Raw genomic sequence first — 5422 nt, forward strand, 5'->3', positions numbered from 1 at the left:
GAACGTTTCTCAGACTTGTCTTCTAGTTTTCTTTCTCCTCAGTCTGCATTTCAGAGTGTGTTCTGAGAGAGATACTTGCCCCATGCTGGAAGGAATTTTGTTTTAATATTTCATTTTTATTGTGCTCTCTAACACTTGTGTTTTTCCATAAGTCATCTCTGAGGTGTGGTCAGTGGCTCAGATCTTTTTGCTGATTTAATCCAAGATTTATCTGACTTAAGTTGTCAGTCTTTCAGCAGTGGCTTATTGCTGCCATATCAGTCTGTATCATTAATGATGTATTTATTAATAAAAAAATTCTTGAGTTGTTGCTCTTAGAACAACCCTCCCTCTTCACATACCGCTCAGAGTAGGTTTGTAGCTGTAATTAACTTTTTTTCCCTTTTGTTTTATACCCATAACATGGAAAACCAAACAAAATCCCATCCAAAGCACTTTTCTCACTGATTCAAATCTGCAATGGGCAACAAACAGATCAGGTACAGTTTTCATATCTTCTCTGCTGTTTCCACTGTGTTACAAAGTGCTGAGTAGTGATGGGCAGTCAGTGTGTGAAAACTGTGAGCACAGACTTGCTTTAGTCATTTGTAATGTCTCAGAACTGGTGGCCATTAGAGGAGGCTGTTCAGTGATGACTGAGTGTCAAAAGTTGGAAAAAAATCAGTAAAGAAACATATTCAACACAACTTCATGTAAAACACTTTATTGGAGGTTGTGCCAAAACCCTTTGGAAGAAGCAGCATCCAGGTTTTTATACAGAGGCTTCCATGCTGCTTCCAAGCTTGGCAGCTTAATTCTCAGTGGAAGGCCAGTCCCCTCTGTGGTCTTGGATATCAGGAAGAAGGGAAAGTCTCTTGTAAGTGTTGGACTATGTTTTGTTCAGGGGATTTTGGGGTGTGGGGGTTTTTTTAAAGTTGTTCTTTGTACACAAAATAGGCTCTCCAGTAAAGGTGGAGTATAACTGTGGCTATTCCCTTTTCCTTTAAGGTTTGCTGTAACTGTTTTCCATGTCATTACTCCCAGTCACAGAGGTGTGAGAGCAAACCAGGTGTGTGCAGTGGTGACATCCAGCAGGTACTGTTCTCTGGGAAGTGTCCCTGCCCTCTGTGTCCCTGTGCATGCAGTGGGGTGCTGCCTTACCAGCTGTCTGTGGGACACCAGCAGTTTGCAGGAGCATTCTCTGCTTGGGGAGTGCAGGAGGGAGGTTTTGGCCTCATGCTGTGGTGGTTTTGGGGGGTCTGAGTGATGCTGAGAGCTGGTGGTGCCACTGGGTTGTAAATGCCAATCACAGGAGCTGTGCCAGGCTCCTGGGAGGACACGAGGCATCAGCCTCTCCTTCCTCCCAGTCTCTACATTCACACTTCTGCTGCTGGGAGGACTGGTGGGATAATGAGTTTTTTACAGTGCTGTCTCCTAGAGCGGCTGAGTGCAGTAGCTAATTAGCAACTGGTCTAATGGATGGTGGCACAGGAGCTGGGAGAGAGATGTGCAGGCTGGAAAGGCCCTTCCCCTCCTCCCTGTGCTAGCCCATGGAATGGGAACAGCCCCCACCCCTGCTCTTCTGAGGTGGGGGAGCACAGAGCTTCCAGAGCAAGACAGAACTTGTGGTGAACAAATTTACTGATCGGGGGTAAACAACGTTCTCAGTCAGCATCTGAAAGATAACATGGAACACCTGTAATTTCGGAGCTGATTTTGCTTTTTAGCAGCCACTGAAGTGTGGTGAGATGCTGGGGTTTGCTTTTGTGTGGAGAAGGGAGAACCTGGGATCATCCAACAGTTGGAGCTGGGCTGTTCATTCACAGCCCTGTGGTTGGAGCAATACTGTGGGTAGGGAGAACCACTGTCCTAAAAATGCAGGACGTCCTCTCCCTTCTGCATGAATAAATGATGGATGAAGTGACTGCTGTATTGTAAATGGAATTTATAATGTTAATGATATAATACAGTCTCTTGCCACAACGGGTCCATTCCCAAGTAATATAAAAGGTCTCCTTCCTTATCTTTTTAAGCTGCTTGGAAAGGAGCCCAATGCCTTATTCTTTAGTGCAAATAAATGTGAGCTAAGCAGCCTTGGACATCCAATATCGCTGACACGAGACCTCCTCACCATATGTACCTCTCTGCTCTGATCTTGGCTAATTTGCCACCAGCTCCCAGGAAAAGCCTGATGGAAGTGAAGGTGGTTTGAGAGCACATCACATCTGTTTTTGGGAAAATGGAGAAAACCTTATTTTATGGCCCAATAGGCTGCACTGGTGCAGCTGTTCAGTGTCGTCACTGATTTCACTGTTGCATAAAGCAAGATCTCCCTTTGCTACAGAGGAGTCCCATCAGCTTTCCCCTCTGTTTTAATCTGTGAATTGATGCAGAATGGGGTCAGGATGGAGCTTTTGGAGCCTGGCATTGTTGCTGACCAGGAAAAATGGGTGGGTTTAGGCTTTCCTCACACGTTTCACCCTGCAGTGAAACTTGTTACAACACACAGGGAATCAAAATGCCAAAGGAGCCTTTAGGAGGGTCTGAAGCTTTTCTCTGCATCTCAAATCAGGGTGTGATTTGAGCCATTTTCTATGTGATTGTGGCCAAACTCCAGTTCCCTGCCAGCAGGGCTGAGGAGAGGGGGATACAGAGCTCTTCAAAACCCAGCTCTGCTCTTGTTTCTGAGCGAGAACACTCAGCTCCTCCTTTATACTTCATTTTATTTACATTTGAGGCTTTTCATGAAAGCCAATTACAGAGCAGAACTGGGAGGTGAGACCATTAATTTTATTCCCACTAAAGTGTTGGTTCTCTCCTCCAGCCTCTGCAGGGCTCCTTAGGAGTCCTTAGGAGTCACTCCTGCAGATGAGATGTCTGCTCCCTCATCTTTGAAAACCCAAATAACATACCTGGGAAGTGCCAATGGAATTCTTCCCCCCCCCCCCCCCTTCTGTCTCCAGCTCCCAGGGACTCTTGGTTTAACATTTTACATCGGGCAGGTTTTTGTTGCCTTGGGGCTTTTGGTTATTTAGATGTGCTGGTGCTCTAAATAGTTAAAATCAGAGTGGAAATTTGAGGTAAACAAGAAAAATCAAAAGCTCTACTTGTGCTGTTTGGAGAGGTCACTTTTTTGCAGACAGAAGTGTAATTTAAAAACTTTTTCAAGGGAATCAAATGCTGGTGACAGGATGCACATGGAGCCTCTTGAAAGAGTGCAAGTGGCTTTTCTCAGAAAGAGAAGTACCTTTTGGTTAACCTTTCTCCAAGTAAAGCATCAAGCTCATTGGACAACTTCTCCCATTTGGAAGCATTAACTGATGTACAAATGTTTCTATCTTAAAGAAGATGAACTTTGGGATCTGTGGGTACTTGTTGTGATGGTTTCTCTGTGTTATTTCAATAATGCTCAGTTCTCTTTGTGCAGACACCCCTGTGCTAACAGATGTCTGCAGTTAATGGATCTTCAGTGCTGAAGCTTTCAGAAGCTTCAAATTATTTTCTTAAATACCAAATGTAAGTTTTTCTGTGAGAGGTTTTCTTTTCTGTCTTGCAGTGGTTTGTGTTATGTGATTTCAAGTTCTACAGCACGTTGGGACAAGTAAAATGCTGTCCTGATGTCCCACACGTGGGGCTGGCTCTGTGTCTGAGCTGTGCTGCAGGCAGAGCCATGGGAGGGACATCCAAAACTCCCCCCTGCTCACAGCCTTTAGGCCATTTGATTTTTTCTGTGGGGTGGAACATGTGTTTGTTCTTTGCAGTCACTGGTTCAGAGGGTTTTGCTTCTGCATGACTGGGAAGAGCCTGAGGATGGTGCCCTTGGTGTGGAGGGTGGACTTGTGGTTTTGTTCCCCAGCATTTTTCAGGTGTCCTGTGGCACAGCTGCAGGAGGGTTTGTGCTGCAACCTTCTGCTTCTGATGGGAGTCACAGAACCATCCACTGGGCTTTGGTTATAAAGCAGGTCCAGGGCTGAATCTTACTGGTATTCAGGGCTATAGGGAGGTGGTACCATCTCTGGAGCTGAGTTTGGAAGCTAGTGATGCTTTATTTTAAAAATGTCTAGCTGAAGATGCCCCTGCTCAGTGTAGGGGAGTTGAACTAGGTGACCTTTAAAAGGTCCCTTCCCACTCAAACTGTTCTATGATTCTAAAACCCCAGAGCCAAACAGCCAACACCCAATCAACCAAGAGAAAATCCCCAAATCTCAAAAGGTCTAGTGCAGGGGTCTATTGCCTTCAGCAGTCTTCATTCCTGGGCTGTTCTGAGCTTTGTTGTGCCCTTCTGAGGTTATTTTCTGCAGGAATTTGGTGCTGCTGCTTGGCACGTTCCTGCTTGCATTGCAATAAATGTGAATCTGCTGGGAGCAGAGCTTGTCTGGGATATGGCTTTATGAAACAGTAAATTTTCTGATGCTTAATCTAATATTCTAGAGAAAAACACCAGTACAGGGAAAGGAGAATGTTGCTTCACCTTCCAGAAGTGCCATTAGAGATCTTGATCTTGTTAAGGTCTTTTCTCTGCTATTACTTGTAAGAACAGTAACATGATGATTTAAATCTGTGGCAGTGAGGAAGTACAAAGAAAAGCAAGTGTTGATACCAACAGAGAGTGTTACAGACAGGGAGGCACTGCTGGGGCCAGCCCACTTCCTCAAGGATCAAATCTCAACAGGGGGAGTTTAACCCTCTTTTATTTTATGGTGGATTAACTAAACCCTGTGTCCTGCCTTTGTGATGTTAAATGCTGCTCCAAATGTGCACCGGATTTGTGTTGCTCTTTGAAGTGACAGTGGAGGCTGAAGCCCGGACTGTTTGGAGCTCCTGGGCTGGCTCAGGGAGCACCCTGGAGTTGGGATGGGGACCAAGGGCTGCTCACCTGTCAAGGAAATCCAAATCTTTGGATATGACAACACCAAAGCTCTTGTGTTTGTGACATTCCCATTGTTCTGACTGAGTTACATCATTTCTTGTCTCTAGTTTCTTCTGCCTTTGCTTATGTACTTGGTTGCAAATGCCTCCTCAGATAGGGGCATGTTTGTGAGCCTTAAATAAGTTATCTAGTCCTTGTGATCTCTATACTAAAATTCTAGCCTGACAAAATAGAGTATTGTCTGCAAAAGGTGCATCATAACACCAGCTGGAGGCAGGGGGAGCTGGAATGGGATTGGGACAGCTGAGGTCCCCCTGGAGAAGCAGCCCTGGACTGGCCAGTCTTCTCCTGCCATTTGGACTCATTTGGAAGTGGCCTTTCCACACAATACCAGTGCTTAATGCATCGCTCAGGCTTTGTTCATCATCTACAGTTAGTAGGCAAACCTAGGTTCAGCAAAGTAATTAGGAGAAATAATTAACAGCTCTCAGTGATGAGGCAACCTCTCTCTCCCTCCCCTCTCCCTCACCATGTGGTGCACCTTGGTAGTGACTCAGAAAACACAAGAGGACA

Source organism: Chiroxiphia lanceolata, chromosome 21, assembly GCF_009829145.1.
Source record: "Chiroxiphia lanceolata isolate bChiLan1 chromosome 21, bChiLan1.pri, whole genome shotgun sequence".
Taxonomy (NCBI): Eukaryota; Metazoa; Chordata; class Aves; order Passeriformes; family Pipridae; genus Chiroxiphia; species Chiroxiphia lanceolata.